At 44.8% G+C, this 19,848-nt stretch overlaps 1 pseudogene; it reads left to right on the top strand.

Annotated features, from left to right (window-relative positions):
• The window catches only part of LOC135028823 (diphosphomevalonate decarboxylase-like), a 47,763-nt pseudogene extending 31,096 nt beyond the window's left edge, over positions 1-16,667 (top strand).
• The last annotated feature ends 3,181 nt before the right edge of the window (positions 16,668-19,848 follow it).

Raw genomic sequence — 19,848 nt, 5'->3', positions numbered from 1 at the left:
ATAAGAGACACTATTGCATGATATAATGTGACTAAAGTTGCAGTACTGTGTGGCGTAATTTCAACTGGGGGTATTACTGTGTGGCCATGCCCCTTCCCAGCAAGAACACGCCCCGTTTTGGGCTGCGCACTGAATGTGCACACTGTTCCTATTTAAAATACAGGTGGTAGGAGCACCAAAATGAGGACTGCTATGGGTGAGGGGTGATGGTGCTGGGAAAGGGGTGCAGGGTCAGAGGCGGATCTAGCGTCTGTGCAAGGGGACACAAGCCAAAATCTTGCCTAGGGCATCATATTGGTTAGGGCTGGCTCTGTGGGCAATAAATTATACCAAGCAGTACTTTATAAGAAACAACTAAAACTACTGGACCTAAGAGTTAGTAGATTGGACTGTAAGTATTTCACTTGCAAAGCTGGGCACAGTCCAACTTTTAGGGGCAATTCCAAGGGCTGAGCTTGAAATATCCTTGGCAGATAAGTAGGCACAATTCCCGACGGGGAAGCTTCATTTCAATTGCTTTAACATGGAAATGTACATTATAAATTATTTGTCTGCACTGATCTTATAGAAGATGAAAGGATTGTCCCAACTCTGAAGATAATCTGTTGTTCGCCACATGTCAATTTGGGGTAAATTTGGTGATTTTACCCATTGCAACCAATCTGAGTCTGACTATAATTTCTCTATTGCACCCTAGAAAATAATAGACGAAGGGCGGGTTGTACTAAACGGAAAATAAGGTAAAACCCCTGTTTGCTACATTTTCCGAATGTACTTACAGCTGGTTGCTGGGGCACCATCGTAGAGGGGAGTACTAGCTTTTGCTGGTGTTACCCCATAGAAGCCTATGGGCTTTGCACCGCAGCGCTGGTGTGAGGGATCCGGTTGGATCCTTCCCAGCATGCCTCGCGGCCGCCCCGTCCCTCTGCGCATACGCAGACAGACTCCCAGGTCATAAACCCGCAATACTAACCGCATATTTAAGTGCATATGCAATAAGCATCGCGGCAATGGGCGGCAATATCAATTAGTACATCTGGCCCAGAATGTGATTAGTTGCTATTGGCAACATCACCACTTTTCATTTTTACAAGCTTTAGTAAATGTACCCCTTAGTGTTAAAAATAGTAAAATAAATGTAGAATTAATAGATTTTCGGACTGCTATACAATTTGTTTCGGAATTGCGGAAGCATAGAAATAAACCAGAAACCGAAAACTTAAAGCAAAATACCTAATTTATGTAACATGGTCTTTAATTTTATATATATATATATATATATATATGCATATATATATATATATATATATATATATTCACATATCCTGAATTAATGTGTTTCCTGATTCTCCAGAAATTCACACCAGACGATCCTAGAGAAATGTTCCCAGCGGCAGCTGCCTCTGCCCGGCTTTTCCTATTGTTTTAATTCCCTCGGAAAAAAATGGATTTGATTGAACCAAATCATTTCCAAAGTTCCTCATTTGCATCAGATGTAAAGCGGCTGGGGCTACAACTAAGCTGCTCGCAGCATGTATTTCCCTCCCCGCTCACACACCTTGGGACAAAGACTATGGTTCAGATAGAAAAGAAAGGGAAGGGGGGGGGGGGGGGGACTAAACTTTTTCCTCTGTTTTCAGGGGGGGGATGCCTGGTGGATTTATTCCACATGCAACCAGTAACGGGCTGCGGAAAGTGGATAGAGTCGCCCTGTCAATGGAAAGACCCCTATGTAAACTTCATTGCCATTCACAAGATTTACTCTGACACTTTACAAGTGCTGCAGGAAGAAAGGAAAATCTGTTCTCAGGTTTGGGGTATTTACCAGCTCGCCTCTAGACACTTGACCCAATGTTGCAGATCTCCTAATCCTCTGATCTGCATGCACTGGTCTTGGCCACAGCTTCTGATGACATTGACTGGAGCACTTGTGAGGCTGATTCTTCTCTACGTCTTAAGCCACTCACCTACCTCAGCCCTATTCTCTCTCCCGCTCCTCCCCTCTCCTCCTAAACACCCCCCCCCCCTCCCCTCCTCAAACTCAATTCTGCCCACAAATTGTAAAATAAGTTGTTTGGGCTGGATTTGCAGAATGAATTGTCCCTTTAATGAAACAGTCTGTTCATTATACAGTGGTAGCCAAGAGGACTTAGAACTCCCACACCCCAAGACCCAGTCGGGTTAACATTTTTTAGACAGGCCATTGACAAAGGGTTGAATAGGCTGAAGCTGTCAAATTGAATTGACAAACAGCTTTGGCATATCAACAGTTACTGCCTGTGTGCCTGTGGACTTAGTATACCCTCCGCTTAATGCCGCAGATTTGTCAGAACAAATTGGTCGGGTTCAATATGTTTGCAAAAGCAACTTAAGAGATTGCGGCTGTCGTTTTCCTCGATGGCGTTAGAATGAAAGGAGAAGAAGAATTGTGTCTTTTCTATGTATATAAACGCAAAGCTGCGTTATTTGTTATTGGGGAGTATGTCGAGTTGCCAATATACTATACAATGACATATATTTGTGTTGATAAAAATAATATAGTAATAGCAGTTACGATAATAATCAAAATATTTAATTAGTGTAGAAATTTTCGACAGGGCGGAAAGTTGGCACTTTCCGCTGATAATCTGAACTTTTCAACACTTTACTATTCAATTGAAGTGCCGGTTTTCCGCCCCTGTCGAAAATGCAGAAGTGTTGAAAAAAACATGGATGAGCAGAATCTCAGCTCATCCATGTGTTATCTGCCCAGCTGCGGTCGAAAACTGGTCCGATTTCGACCATTCATTTTCGCCCATAAGAGAAGATGTAAATTAATGATTTGATTCTGCGAGGAACGGGCGGAAACGACCTGCAATACAATTGTGAAGTGTCGGATCCTCAGTGTAGGAGAAGATCCGACACTAATTGAATACCCCCCTATGCATCTAATACATAAGAAAGTAAATATACATACTTTTATATACTGTATATATATATGTGTGTGTATGATTTTTTTTTTTATATGGAACCCAATTATCCATAAATTAACAAAACACCAAAAAGGAAAAAAAATGAATAAATAAATTAATGGGTGATAAAGGGGGTCATTCAGAGTTGAGCACATCAGCAAATTTGTTAGCAGTTGGGCAAAACCAAGGTGGTTATTCCGAGTTGTTCGCGCGTTGCCGTTTTTCGCAACGTAGCGATTAGGTGGAAAATGTGCATGCGCATGGTACGCAGCGCGCATGCGCTAAGTAATTTAACACAAAACTTTGGAGAGTTACACAAGCTCGAGCGACGTTTTATCATCGCTCGAGTGATTGTAGTGTGATTGACAGGTAGTGGGTGTTTCTGGGCGGAAACTGGCCGTTTTCAGGGAGTGGGCTAAAAACCGCAGGCGTGCCAGGTAAAAACGCAGGAGTGGCTGGAGAAACGGGGGAGTGGCTGGCTGAACGCAGGGCGTGTTTGTGACGTCAAACCAGGAACTAAACGGACCGAGGTGATCGCAATCTAGGAGTAGGTCTGGAGCTACTCAGAAACTGCAAGGAATTATTTAGTAGCAGTTCTGCTAATCTTTCGTTCGCTATTCTGCTAAGCTAAGATACACTCCCAGAGGGCGGCGGCCTAGCGTGTGCAATGCTGCTAAAAGCAGCTAGCGAGCGAACAACTCGGAATGAGAGCCCATGTGCACTGCAGGTGGGGCAGATGTAACGTGCAGAGATAGTTAGATTTGGGTGGGTTATATTGTTTCTGTGCATGGTAAATACTGGCTGCTTTATTTTTACACAGCAATTTAGATTTCATTTTGAACACACCCCACCCAAATCTAACTCTCTCTGCACATGTTGTATCTGCCCCACCTGCAGTGCACATGGTTTTACCCAACTGCTGCAATCAACTCTGAATTAGGCCCAAAGTCCAATGCTACTTACAGTCTTATCCACTATGAGGAAGGAAGGAATATATAGCACAGTATAGGAAATACATATCCAAGCCCCAGAATATATTGCATTCTGGAGCTTGGTGTATAGGAGAAAAGAGGTTAAACCTCCGAAAACTGCATTTTCTGAAGTTTGCCCGCAGTTTTAGTTACTGAGTGAACCGGACGCTCTTGTATCCTCCACTGAGGTGTGTATACATGGTGCAGCACACACTCAGTCTATAATTGCTTTTTGCGGCTCATGCGCACTCTGTCTGTGAGAACAGCGCTCCCAGCCGGAACTGTGTCCGACTCCCAATAAGGCTCAATATATTTGATACTATCCGTGAAGAAATAAAAAGTAATTGAAATCAAATACTTGCTTAATTGTGGTAAATGTTTGTGTATATGTATAAGCAATTACTACATTTTATATATTCTGCAGTAGTTACGGCATACACCAACACAATCACTACAGTACATTTTATATATTCTGCAGTAGTTACGGCATACACCAACACAATCACTACAGTACATTTTATATATTCTGCAGTAGTTACGGCATACACCAACACAATCACTACAGTACATTTTATATATTCTGCAGTAGTTACGGCATACACCAACACAATCACTACAGTACATTTTATATATTCTGCAGTAGTTACGGCATACACCAACACAATCACTACAGTACATTTTATATATTCTGCAGTAGTTACGGCATACACCAACACAATCACTACAGTACATTTTATATATTCTGCAGTAGTTACGGCATACACCAACACAATCACTACAGAATATGTGGCAGCGACAGCGTGTGGGCATACGGTGAATCCGTGTGTCTACTACTTAAACTCTACTGTACGAGGGTGGTTCAATAAATAAGGTAACAAGTTCTCTCACTGTGTACATTTATTCAACTCGTACATATACGTATACTCTATAGCATGGCCATGTCTAAGCATTTGTTCCAAGGCATGTATCAGAGCACAGATGAAATCAGTGTCAGGTGCCTATACCCCAGTTGCTCATAATGATGCTGTACACAGCACCCACTGAGACGTTCAGTTCGTCAGCAATATCACTAACTCAAATGCGTCTGTCCTCCTGAATCAGACCTTCAATGCAGCACAAATTGCCATCTGTGGTGGGCGTGCGAGGCCGACCAGATCGCTGCTCATCTTAAACCTCTGTCCTGCTGTTATCAAAGGCAGAGAACCAAACCCAAACCTGTGTCCGTGACATGACGCTATCGCCGTACTCCTGACCAAGTTGGCGATGGATCTCAGCTGATGCTGTGCTCTTTAGATGCAGAAATCTAAGCACAATACACCTCAATGTGTGGCTATGTTTCCGCCAGCCCCGCCATCTTACACGTGATGTTGGGGCAGTATGACCGTTATGAGGCTCAAGCCCAGATTTATCAAGCCTTGAAGAGTGATAAAAAGCTTGGTGATAAAGTACCAACCAATCAGCTCCTAACTGTCATTTTTCAAACACAGCCTGTAACATGGCAGTTAGGAGCTGATTGGCTGGCAATTTGTCACCGTACAATTTATCACTCTCCAAAGCTTGATAAATCCTGGCCTCAGTCTAATGGGTGTGAGGAAAAGCAGTGGTCTACCTGCTCTGGCATGGTGGGAAATTAGCATGATATAGAGACCACTACACATGAGAGGTCTTTACTTTACTTATTGAACCGCCCTGGTATTATAATGCTTAAAAAAAAAAAAAAAAAAGCTAAATGAAACATAAAAAAAATTATACTTTAAAAATAAATTCTTACTTTTACTGCAACTGTGGGAAGGAACTTTCAACTATTTAGCTAAATACTGTATGTTATTATGTATGTACAGTATGTAAATGACTTCATTGTTAGTGTCTGAGTTTTAATTTGCGTTAATCACTAACAATGCAGGATTAGTGTACCAAAATCTTCTATTTGATAATTACATACTTGATGAAATAGAAAACAGTGTGAATTTCATAAGCTTCAGAAAATACAGCTTTTGTTTTCCTAAGATTTACCCCGGGAGGGTGGTATAAACCCCAATCGCACGTAATAAAGCTGCACATGAAATAACAAAATAAAAAAAAAATGGGAAATATTTTTTTAGAGAAAAATTAGACTTAAATGCTGCAAGCAGTGGTCACTGTATACTCCATACTGCTGGCCCTCGTCTGTCAATGGCTGTTCTTCAAAGGGTTTTGCACCATTGCATTATTTGTATTTATAGATTTATACATAAATAACTCGTTTAATCTATCTGGACTGCCTCATTTCATTCATGCATTTAAATAATCAAGCAAAGTTGATCTTTAAGCTGGGTACACACTGGAGCGATGTATACAAGGGTGTAGCTACCATAGGTGCAGGGAGTGCCCAGAGATGAGAGGGGCCACCTTCCCTGTCACAGTTACATGTGTTACATACATACAGGGGTGTAGCTACCATAGGTGCAGGGAGTGCAGCTGCTATGGGGCCCAGAGCTGAGAGGGGCCACCTTCCCTGTCAAAGTTACACGTGTTATATACAGGGTGTAGCTACCATAGGTGCAGGGAGTGCAGCTGCTGTGGGGCCCAGAGCTGGGAGGGGCCCATCTTCCCTGTCACAGTAACATGTGTTACATACAGGGTGTAGCTACCATAGGTACAGGGAGTGCAGCTGCTATGGGGCCCAGAGCTGAGAGGGGCCACCTTCCCTGTCACAGTTACATGTGTTATATACATGGGTGTAGCTACCATAGGTGCAGGGAGTGCAGCTGCTATGGGGCCCAGAACTGAGAGGGGCCCACCTTCCCTGTCACAGTTACATGTGTTATATACAAGGGTGTAGCTACCATAGGTGCAGGGAGTGCAGCTGCTATGGGGCCCAGAACTGAGAGGGGCCCACCTTCCCTGTCAATGTTACATGTTATATACATTTTTTACCATTGGGTAATAAAAACATTTGCCTACAATATATCTAGTCATGACCCTGGACATGCTCACTTTAATGTGGTATAAAATGAACTGGACTGAGTATATTATAATGTTACATAATATGAACTGGGGCACTATAGTGTGGCATAATGGGAACTGGGAACACTATGTGATAATGTGAATGGGTGATACTGTGTGGCATAATGTGTATTGGCAGCCCTACAATGTGATATAATGTGAACTAGGGCACTACTATGGTTCAGAAAATGAGCAAGGGCACTATTATAAAATTTACAACTCCTGCGGTCTCTCTCGAATCATTGGGGCAGGGGCCCATTCAAAATGTTGCTATGGGGCCCATAAAGTTCTGGCTACGCCCCTGGATGTATACCCAACGGGCCAACATATCGGAACCTGGGTACACATTGAGCGATGTTAATGAAGGATGGATCGTTCACTGTTCCGTCTATCATTAGCATGCATTTTGTCGCGACTCGCTAGCGATATAATCAGATTTGATGTATAGCACATCACACCTGATGACGTTATACGCATCCCAATATGCGCCGATTTGAGCAATATGCCGGTCCAGTCCACCAGATCGGACGACATATCTCTCAGCGTGTACCCAGCTTTATTGCTCCAGGATAGTGATCCTTAATCTTGTTGGTGACAGTCCTTTGTTTCTCCAAACATATTCTTGCTCCCCCCTTCCTGAAAAATAAGTTCAGATTTTAATATACAGGTTGAGTATCCCATATCCAAATATTCCAAAATACGGAATATTCCGAAATACGGATTTTTTTTAGTGAGAGTGAAATAGTGAAACCTTTGTTTTCTGATGGCTCAATGTACACAGACTTTGTTTAATACACAAAATGATTAAAACTATTGTATTAAATGACCTTCAGGCTGTGTGTATAAGGTGTATATGAAACATAAATAAATTGTGTGAATGTACACACACTTTGTTTAATGCACAAAGTTATTAAAAATATTGGCTAAAATGACCTTCAGGCTGTGTGTATAAGGTGTATATGAAACATAAATGCATTCTGTGCTTAGACTTAGGTCCCATCGCCATGATATCTCATTATGGTATGCAATTATTCCAAAATACGGAAAAATCCCATATCCAAAATACCTCTGGTCCCAAGCATTTTGGATAAGGGATACTCAACCTGTATAGGTAGGTGGTGATAAATGGTATCAGTTTCTGTCTTTGGCAGCTGTGAAAATGCTGCCATCAGAATTGGCACTTAAGAACTGTGATAGAGTGAAGGGATTTTAGTCCATGCCCAAATGGTTTATGTGGCTGGGCTGTGGTGGGGTTACTGCATACTTGTCTATTCTCCTAGGTGGGCGTAAAGTGGGCAGACCGGGTGGCCAATGATGTGATTCACCCTGAATTATTCAGCATAGCCATGTTCCCCATTATACAATCTCAGCATTGTATAGCCCCCTATGCCAACCCCCCCCCCCCCAACATTGCCCACCGATGTTCCGACCTGAGGGGCATCCAGAAAGTCCATAGTTATGGGTTACTGCCATCTTGTACCAGTGACGTGCGGTCAGGTGAGGCAGAGCCTTTCCTGTCATACTGTGGCACCCCGCCAGAGTTTAAAAGACATTTATTCAACTTAATATATACAGCTGATATAGGCTGCGTAGGAAAATTATGTCTGTCCAAACTTTACATACACAAAATCTATGTACATTTAACACTTACAATCTTCTTTACATGACACACACACACATCTCACACTCATACATGCTGCTACTGCCGCTACACGGGAGGCCTGGGCGGCAGGATCATTCATTGCATTAATACAGTGACTTGAAGATGAGGAAAGTGACCTATGCGTTAGAGATGAGCGGGTTCGGTTCCTCGGAAACCGAACCCGCCCGAACTTCATGTTTTTTTACACGGGTCCGAGCGACTCGGATCTTCCCGCCTTGCTCGGTTTACCCGAGCGCGCCCGAACGTCATCATCCCGCTGTCGGATTCTCGCGAGACTCGGATTCTATATAAGGAGCCGCGCGTCGCCGCCATTTTCACACGTGCATTGAGTTTCATAGGGAGAGGACGTGGCTGGCGTCCTCTCCGTTTATAGAGAAGAGAAGAAGAGAGTGAGACTAGAGTAGAGAGAGACACAGTAGTAATTTTGGGGAGCATTAGGAGGAGTACTACTACTTGCTGAAGTGATAGATAGATAGATAGATAGATAGATAGATAGATAGATAGATAGATAGATAGATAGTGTGACTGTATAATGTATATCTGACTTGTGGGGGAGACACTGACAGTGGGGAGCAGTTAGAGTCTGAGAGCAGGACTCAGGAGTACATATAACGTACAGTGCACACTTTTGCTGCCAGAGTGCCACACTGCGATTGTGACCACACTGACCACCAGTATAATATATATTGTGATTGTCTGCTTAGGAGTACTACTTGCAAGTTGCTGATAGTGTGACCAGTGACCTGACCACCAGTTTAATAATCACCACCAGTTTAATATATATATATATATATATATATATATATATATATATAATTGTATATAATATATATATAATATTGTATACCACCTACCCGTTTTTTTTTTCTTTCTTCTTCTTTATACATACTACTATAGTAGCTTACTGTAGCAGTCTGCGGTGCTGCTGAGCTGACAGTGTCCAGCAGGTCCGTCATCAGTCATTACATAATAAATATATATACCTGTCCGGCTGCAGTACTAGTGATATTATATATATATATATATATATATATATATATTAATTTCATCTCATTATCATCCAGTCTATATTAGCAGCAGACACAGTACGGTAGTCCACGGCTGTAGCTACCTCTGTGTTGGCAGTCGCTGGTCCATCCATAATTGTATACCACCTACCCGTGTTTTTTTTTTTTTTTTTTCTTCTTGATACATACTACTATAGTAGCTTACTGTAGCAGTCTGTGGTGCTGCTGAGCTGACAGTGTCCAGCAGGTCCGTCATCAGTCATTACATAATAAATATATATACCTGTCCGGCTGCAGTACTAGTGATATTATATATATATATATATATTAATTTCATCTCATTATCATCCAGTCTATATTAGCAGCAGACACAGTACGGTAGTCCACGGCTGTAGCTACCTCTGTGTCGGCAGTCGCTGGTCCATCCATAATTGTATACCACCTACCCGTGTTTTTTTTTTTTTTCTTTCTTCTTGATACATACTACTATAGTAGCTTACTGTAGCAGTCTGCGGTGCTGCTGAGCTGACAGTGTCCAGCAGGTCCGTCATCAGTCATTACATAATAAATATATATACCTGTCCGGCTGCAGTACTAGTGATATTATATATATATATATTAATTTCATCTCATTATCATCCAGTCTATATTAGCAGCAGACACAGTACGGTAGTCCACGGCTGTAGCTACCTCTGTGTCGGCAGTCGCTGGTCCATCCATAATTGTATACCACCTACCCGTGTTTTTTTTTTCTTTTCTTCTTGATACATACTACTATAGTAGCTTACTGTAGCAGTCTGCGGTGCTGCTGAGCTGACAGTGTCCAGCAGGTCCGTCATCAGTCATTACATAATAAATATATATACCTGTCCGGCTGCAGTACTAGTGATATTATATATATATATATATTAATTTCATCTCATTATCATCCAGTCTATATTAGCAGCAGACACAGTACGGTAGTCCACGGCTGTAGCTACCTCTGTGTCGGCAGTCGCTGGTCCATTCATAATTGTATACCACCTACCCGTGTTTTTTTTTTTTTTCTTTCTTCTTGATACATACTGCTATAGTAGCTTACTGTAGCAGTCTGCGGTGCTGCTGAGCTGACAGTGTCCAGCAGGTCCGTCATCAGTCATTACATAATAAATATATATACCTGTCCGGCTGCAGTACTAGTGATATTATATATATATATATATATATATATATTAATTTCATCTCATTATCATCCAGTCTATATTAGCAGCAGACACAGTACGGTAGTCCACGGCTGTATCTACCTCTGTGTCGGCAGTCGCTGGTCCATCCATAAGTATACTAGTATCCATCCATCTCCATTGTTTACCTGAGGTGCCTTTTAGTTGTGCCTATTAAAATATGGAGAACAAAAATGTTGAGGTTCCAAAATTAGGGAAAGATCAAGATCCACTTCCACCTCGTGCTGAAGCTGCTGCCACTAGTCATGGCCGAGACGATGAAATGCCAGCAACGTCGTCTGCCAAGGCCGATGCCCAATGTCATAGTACAGAGCATGTAAAATCCAAAACACCAAATATCAGTAAAAAAAGGACTCCAAAATCTAAAATAAAATTGTCGGAGGAGAAGCGTAAACTTGCCAATATGCCATTTACCACACGGAGTGGCAAGGAACGGCTGAGGCCCTGGCCTATGTTCATGGCTAGTGGTTCAGCTTCACATGAGGATGGAAGCACTCAGCCTCTCGCTAGAAAACTGAAAAGACTCAAGCTGGCAAAAGCACCGCAAAGAACTGTGCGTTCTTCGAAATCCCAAATCCACAAGGAGAGTCCAATTGTGTCGGTTGCGATGCCTGACCTTCCCAACACTGGACGTGAAGAGCATGCGCCTTCCACCATTTGCACGCCCCCTGCAAGTGCTGGAAGGAGCACCCGCAGTCCAGTTCCTGATAGTCAGATTGAAGATGTCAGTGTTGAAGTACACCAGGATGAGGAGAATATGGGTGTTGCTGGCGCTGGGGAGGAAATTGACCAGGAGGATTCTGATGGTGAGGTGGTTTGTTTAAGTCAGGCACCCGGGGAGACACCTGTTGTCCGTGGGAGGAATAGGGCCGTTGACATGCCTGGTCAAAATACAAAAAAAATCAGCTCTTCGGTGTGGAAGTATTTCACCAGAAATGCGGACAACATTTGTCAAGCCGTGTGTTGCCTTTGTCAAGCTGTAATAAGTAGGGGTAAGGACGTTAACCACCTCGGAACATCCTCCCTTATACGTCACCTGCAGCGCATTCATAATAAGTCAGTGACAAGTTCAAAAACTTTGGGCGACAGCGGAAGCAGTCCACTGACCAGTAAATCCCTTCCTCTTGTAACCAAGCTCACGCAAACCACCCCACCAACTCCCTCAGTGTCAATTTCCTCCTTCCCCAGGAATGCCAATAGTCCTGCAGGCCATGTCACTGGCAATTCTGACGAGTCCTCTCCTGCCTGGGATTCCTCCGATGCATCCTTGCGTGTAACGCCTACTGCTGCTGGCGCTGCTGTTGTTGCTGCTGGGAGTCGATGGTCATCCCAGAGGGGAAGTCGTAAGCCCACTTTTACTACTTCCACCAAGCAATTGACTGTCCAACAGTCCTTTGCGAGGAAGATGAAATATCACAGCAGTCATCCTGTTGCAAAGCGGATAACTGAGGCCTTGACAACTATGTTGGTGTTAGACGTGCGTCCGGTATCCGCCGTTAGTTCACAGGGAACTAGACAATTTGTTGAGGTAGTGTGCCCCCGTTACCAAATACCATCTAGGTTCCACTTCTCTAGGCAGGCGATACCGAGAATGTACACGGACGTCAGAAAAAGACTCACCAGTGTCCTAAAAAATGCAGTTGTACCCAATGTCCACTTAACCACGGACATGTGGACAAGTGGAGCAGGGCAGGGTCAGGACTATATGACTGTGACAGCCCACTGGGTAGATGTATGGACGCCCGCCGCAAGAACAGCAGCGGCGGCACCAGTAGCAGCATCTCGCAAACGCCAACTCTTTCCTAGGCAGGCTACGCTTTGTATCACCGGTTTCCAGAATACGCACACAGCTGAAAACCTCTTACGGCAACTGAGGAAGATCATCGCGGAATGGCTTACCCCAATTGGACTCTCCTGTGGATTTGTGGCATCGGACAACGCCAGCAATATTGTGTGTGCATTAAATATGGGCAAATTCCAGCACGTCCCATGTTTTGCACATACCTTGAATTTGGTGGTGCAGAATTTTTTAAAAAACGACAGGGGCGTGCAAGAGATGCTGTCGGTGGCCAGAAGAATTGCGGGACACTTTCAGAGGACAGGCACCACGTACAGAAGACTGGAGCACCACCAAAAACGCCTGAACCTGCCCTGCCATCTTCTGAAGCAAGAAGTGGTAACGAGGTGGAATTCAACCCTCTATATGCTTCAGAGGTTGGAGGAGCAGCAAAAGGCCATTCAAGCCTATACAATTGAGCACGATATAGGAGGTGGAATGTACCTGTCTCAAGCGCAGTGGAGAATGATTTCAACGTTGTGCAAGGTTCTGCAACCTTTTGAACTTGCCACACGTGAAGTCAGTTCAGACACTGCCAGCCTGAGTCAGGTCATTCCCCTCATCAGGCTTTTGCAGAAGAAGCTGGAGGCATTGAAGGAGGAGCTAAAAGGGAGCGATTCCGCTAGGCATGTGGGACTTGTGGATGGAGCCCTTAATTCGCTTAACAAGGATTCACGGGTGGTCAATCTGTTGAAATCAGAGCACTACATTTTGGCCACCGTGCTCGATCCTAGATTTAAAGCCTACCTTGGATCTCTCTTTCCGGCAGACACAAGTCTGCTGGGGTTCAAAGACCTGCTGGTGACAAAATTGTCAAGTCAAGCGGAACGCGACCTGTCAACATCTCCTCCTTCACATTCTCCCGCAACTGGGGGTGCGAGGAAAAGGCTCAGAATTCCGAGCCCACCCGCTGGCGGTGATGCAGGGCAGTCTGGAGCGACTGCTGATGCTGACATCTGGTCCGGACTGAAGGACCTGACAACGATTACGGACATGTCGTCTACTGTCACTGCATATGATTCTCTCCCCATTGAAAGAATGGTGGAGGATTATATGAGTGACCGCATCCAAGTAGGCACGTCAGACAGTCCGTACTTATACTGGCAGGAAAAAGAGGCAATTTGGAGGCCCTTGCACAAACTGGCTTTATTCTACCTAAGTTGCCCTCCCACAAGTGTGTACTCCGAAAGAGTGTTTAGTGCCGCCGCTCACCTTGTCAGCAATCGGCGTACGAGGTTACTTCCAGAAAATGTGGAGAAGATGATGTTCATTAAAATGAATTATAATCAATTCCTCCGTGGAGACATTGACCAGCAGCAATTGCCTCCACAAAGTAGTACACAGGGAGCTGAGATGGTGGATTCCAGTGGGGACGAATTGATAATCTGTGAGGAGCGGGATGTACACGGTGATATATCGGAGGATGATGATGAGGTGGACATCTTGCCTCTGTAGAGCCAGTTTCTGCAAGGAGAGATTAATTGCTTCTTTTTTGGTGGGGGTCCAAACCAACCCGTCATTTCAGTCACAGTCGTGTGGCAGACCCTGTCACTGAAATGATGGGTTGGTTAAAGTGTGCATGTCCTGTTTATACAACATAAGGGTGGGTGGGAGGGCCCAAGGACAATTCCATCTTGCACCTCTTTTTTCTTTCATTTTTCTTTGCGTCATGTGCTGTTTGGGGAGTGTTTTTTGGAAGGGCCATCCTGCGTGCCACTGCAGTGCCACTCCTAGATGGGCCAGGTGTTTGTGTCGGCCACTAGGGTCGCTTATCTTACTCACACAGCTACCTCATTGCGCCTCTTTTTTTCTTCTTTGCGTCATGTGCTGTTTGGGGAGTGTTTTTTGGAAGGGCCATCCTGCGTGCCACTGCAGTGCCACTCCTAGATGGGCCAGGTGTTTGTGTCGGCCACTAGGGTCGCTTATCTTACTCACACAGCTACCTCATTGCGCCTCTTTTTTTCTTTGCGTCATGTGCTGTTTGGGGAGTGTTTTTTGGAAGGGCCATCCTGCGTGCCACTGCAGTGCCACTCCTAGATGGGCCAGGTGTTTGTGTCGGCCACTAAGGTCGCTTATCTTACTCACACAGCTACCTCATTGCGCCTCTTTTTTTCTTCTTTGCGTCATGTGCTGTTTGGGGAGTGTTTTTTGGAAGGGCCATCCTGCGTGACACTGCAGTGCCACTCCTAGATGGGCCAGGTGTTTGTGTCGGCCACTAGGGTCGCTTATCTTACTCACACAGCTACCTCATTGCGCCTCTTTTTTTCTTCTTTGCGTCATGTGCTGTTTGGGGAGTGTTTTTTGGAAGGGCCATCCTGCGTGACACTGCAGTGCCACTCCTAGATGGGCCAGGTGTTTGTGTCGGCCACTAGGGTCGCTTATCTTACTCACACAGCTACCTCATTGCGCCTCTTTTTTTCTTCTTTGCGTCATGTGCTGTTTGGGGAGTGTTTTTTGGAAGGGCCATCCTGCGTGACACTGCAGTGCCACTCCTAGATGGGCCAGGTGTTTGTGTCGGCCACTAGGGTCGCTTATCTTACTCACACAGCTACCTCATTGCGCCTCTTTTTTTCTTTGCGTCATGTGCTGTTTGGGGAGTGTTTTTTGGAAGGGCCATCCTGCGTGCCACTGCAGTGCCACTCCTAGATGGGCCAGGTGTTTGTGTCGGCCACTAGGGTCGCTTATCTTACTCACACAGCTACCTCATTGCGCCTCTTTTTTTCTTCTTTGCGTCATGTGCTGTTTGGGGAGTGTTTTTTGGAAGGGCCATCCTGCGTGACACTGCAGTGCCACTCCTAGATGGGCCAGGTGTTTGTGTCGGCCACTAGGGTCGCTTATCTTACTCACACAGCTACCTCATTGCGCCTCTTTTTTTCTTCTTTGCGTCATGTGCTGTTTGGGGAGTGTTTTTTGGAAGGGCCATCCTGCGTGACACTGCAGTGCCACTCCTAGATGGGCCAGGTGTTTGTGTCGGCCACTAGGGTCGCTTAGCTTAGTCATCCAGCGACCTCGGTGCAAATTTTAGGACTAAAAATAATATTGTGAGGTGTGAGGTATTCAGAATAGACTGAAAATGAGTGGAAATTATGGTTTTTGAGGTTAATAATACTTTGGGATCAAAATGACCCCCAAATTCTATGATTTAAGCTGTTTTTTAGTGTTTTTTGAAAAAAAAACACGAATCCAAAACACACCCGAATCCGACAAAAAAAATTCGGTGAGGTTTTGCCAAAACGCGGTCGAACCCAAAACACGGCCGCGGAACCGAACCCAAAACCAAAACACAAAACCCGAAAAATTTCAAGTGCACATCTCTACTATGCGTCCCCTGTCAACATTGCGGTCATAAAATACTGGAGGAAAAGAAACAAGCAACTTATTCTACTAATTAACGCCTCCCTCTGCGTAACTCTCCACCAGGACCAGCTGAAAACCACACGCGCCTGCAGTCCTGTTCACGAGAGATCCACCGGCTGGCCAGGAAGAGGAGAGGAGGTGGCATTGAGGATGGAACCTCCAGGATCCTAAATGAGATTGCCAGGCAAGGTTCTGGCAGTGCCTGCAGAAGTATGTATGGAGGTTTTGTCCAGTGGCTGATGGAAGACAGAAAAGATGGCAAGGACAGACACATTGGCCAGAACTGTGGATCCTGATATTGGTGGCCAGTGCTGAAAAGAAACACATGGGGAGTACTGCCGGCATGCAGACCAGCGTGGAGACCAGCCCATTGCTCAAGCTCCGGACCTAGTCAGTGGTGCCGGGATGAGATGATTGAAGTGATCAGGAGAAAGGATTTTGAAGCCTTTGGCAGCTGACCATGAAGGACAGTAATCAGTTCCACGCTACTTGCCTGGACATCTATCCGCCTATCTTTTACCTTAACCAGGTTTCACAGAGAACAATCAGCCTGGTCCATCGGTATAATGGTCTTTATGGTCAGACCAAGGTTGCATAAAGCTTTGATGCAGGTCCTAACATTGTCATCTTCACCCTGGAATCAGCAGTCAATGAGTTTGTGGAGACCCATAGCTAAAGAACTTGCCGGTCAGCCCAGCCCCCCTATCTCAGTAGCTGTTGTCTGCTGTAGAAACGGACGTGTGTCCAGGCGGTGCCTGCTATATGATCGTCACACAGCCAGGTCCAGGCCCTGCGGAATCAAAAGATCTCTCCCTGGATCTGTTAGGACCCGATGGGTTTCCCAAACCAAGCGCCTGACACAGCATTGATTCTAAAGATACTTTTATAACTCAGAAGCCAAACATTTTTTCATAATTCAATGCACAGGGCTGTGACTGTGACCTCGACCTGTTCCTGATTCACTTCCTCAGCAGGGTCTTTCTAATTTGTCATGGAAACCACTTTCACCGCTGGAGTGACAAACATGAAGAACATGAAAAATTAATATGGCAAGTCTTCTTCACCCTTTTGTACTGGTGGTTACTTCCAATGGGGTTTCCCCTCAACGTTCGAATCCTGTTTGTGATGCCAAATAAGATAAGAAAAGAAGAAATTTATTGTCACTATACATGAACATGCATAGTGAAATTACATGCAATTCTCGTATCATATCATAAACACCAAATAAAATATATCACATAAAATTTAGCAAAGTTGAGAATTCAAGCCAACAATCACAGAAGGGAAGTAGCTATTTCTTAACCTAGTGGTACGACATCTTAAACACCTCTAGCGTCTCCCTGATGGCAAAAGGGGAAAAAACACATTGCATGGGTGACTCCCATCTTCAATCATCTTAGTTGCCTTCGACAGACTCCTTGCTGTTAGTACATCCACCAACCTAGGCAAGGATTGGCCAATGATCCTCTTTGCAGATTTGACCACTCTCTCCAGGGCAACAAGATCAGAACACTTGGCATTACCATACCACATAGGTCAGCAAGCTCTCAATCACGCAGCGGTAAAAATTAACCAGAGTTGATTGCTCTGTTGACACCCGTTGAGGTAAGTATCACAAAAATCTATGAGACTAAGGGGTCTATTTACTAAGCATTGGATAGAGATAAAGGGGTCTATTCACTAAGCCTTGGATGGAGATATAGCACACGGAGATAAAGTCCCAACCAAGCAGCTCCTAAGTGACATTTTACAAATGAAGTCTGTGACATGCCAGGTAGTTGCTGATTGGCTGGTACTTTATCTCCGTTCACTTTGTCTCCATCCAAAGCTTAGTATATATAGCGATATACGGCAGGCACGTTTCGTGTTTTGTGTTTTGGTTTTGGATCTGGATCCTCGCTTGTGTTTTGAAACTGGATTGGTTTTGCCAAAACCACCCATTCGGGTTTTGGTTTTGAATCTGGACGATTTTTGTAAAAATCATAACTACAGCTAAAATCACATAATTTGGGGGTAATTTTGATCTTACGGTATTATTAACCTCAATAACATTAATTTCCACTTATTTCCAGTCTACTCTGAACACCTCACAATATTGTTTTTAGGCCAAAAGGTTGCACCAAGGTCGCTGGATGACTAAGCTAAGTGACACAAGTGTGCGGCACAAACACCTGGCCCATCTAGGAGTAGCACTGCAGTGGCAGACAGGATGGCAGATTTAAAAAATAGGCCCCAAACAGCACATGATGCAAAGAAGAAAAAGAGGTGCAATGAGGTAGCTGTGTGACTAAGCTAAGCGACACAAGTGGCCGACACAAACACCTGGCCCATCTAGGAGTGGCACTGCAGTGGCAGACAAGATGGCAGATTTAAAAAATAGGCCCCAAACAGCACATCATGCAAAGAAGAAAAAGAGGTGCATTGAGGTCGCTGGATCAGGGCCGAAACTAGGATTTTCGTCACCTTGGGCAATGCAGTAATTTGGTGCCTCCCCCCCAAAAAAACACACAAAACAAACCCCCCCCCAAAAAAAAACAACAACAAAAAACACCTTGTCAGACTAACATACCTAGATTATGAAAAATTTTGAAGAAAAAAAAAGGGGGAAACTATTGGACAATATTCCCCTATGTGCCTCAAATGCCCTATGCATCACATGCCCCACTACATGCTCCCCTGTGTGTCCCCATACATTGCACTAAGGCCCTCATTCCGAGTTGATCGCTTGTTAGCTGTTTTAAGCAGCAGTGCAAACGCTAAGCCGCCACCCCCTGGCAGTGTATCTTAGCTTAGCAGAAGTGCGAACAAAAGGATCGCAGCGCTGCTACAAAAAAAGATTGTGCAGTTTCAGAGTAGCTTGAGACTTACTCCTACCTAGCAATCACTGCAGACTGTTTAGTTCCTGTTTTGACGTCACAAACACGCCCTGCGTTCGGCCAGCCACTCCTGCGTTTTTATGTGGCACACCTGCGTTTTTCAGCACACTCCCTGAAAACGCTCAGTTACCACCCAGAAACACCCACTTCCTGTCAATCACTCTGTGGCGAGCAGTGCGACTGAAAAGCGTCGCTAGACCTTGTGTAAAACTACGTTGGCTTTTGTGAAAGAACGACGCGCATGCACACTGCGTACCATACGCATGCGCAGAAGTGCCGATTTTTTGCCTGATGGCTGCGCTGCGAACAACGGCAGCTAGCGATCAACTCGGAATGACCCCCTGTATCACTGCACTATATCATAACACCATCACTGCTCTACATTCCTCTATCCACTGCACTGTATCAATATACTACATCCCCTACATGCTGAACTACATCACTACACTACATGCCCCTATACACTACACTAGATACCCTATACACTACACCAAATCCCCCCATCTGGGAGACAAAGCGGAGCACAGTGCCGATAATAAAGTCTGTCTTTAAACTCACCACAAAACTGCTGTAGTGATACTCGGTGAGAGTTGGAGGTTGTCCAGGCTCTAAGTTTCCACTGTTAAGTGGACAGCTAGCAAAGTGAACCTTTGATTTCTGTAACATCGGTGACTGCACCTGTTAGCAAGCATAAGCCTGGGGCAGTGTGGTGTAGTCTGCAGCTTGTTATCGGTTGGTGCTGGGCAGGCAGCCGGAATCATAGGCTGCTAAAAAACACAGCACCAACAACTCGCTTCTATAACTTGTACAGTGCACTGCACACTAGTCGCAGCACTGCATGGCAAAGATGAGAGTTTAAGACAGTAGCCGACATAGGAGAGATCCCAGGTACTGAAGCTTACCTGCACAGCATCGGAGGCTGCTGTAGGCAGACAGGTGGGTCAGCGACATTGCCCTGAGAGCCGTCTGCTGTCTCACTGG

Source organism: Pseudophryne corroboree, chromosome 2, assembly GCF_028390025.1.
Source record: "Pseudophryne corroboree isolate aPseCor3 chromosome 2, aPseCor3.hap2, whole genome shotgun sequence".
Classification (NCBI taxonomy): domain Eukaryota; kingdom Metazoa; phylum Chordata; class Amphibia; order Anura; family Myobatrachidae; genus Pseudophryne; species Pseudophryne corroboree.
This window is presented reverse-complemented; position numbering and strand designations above follow the sequence as displayed.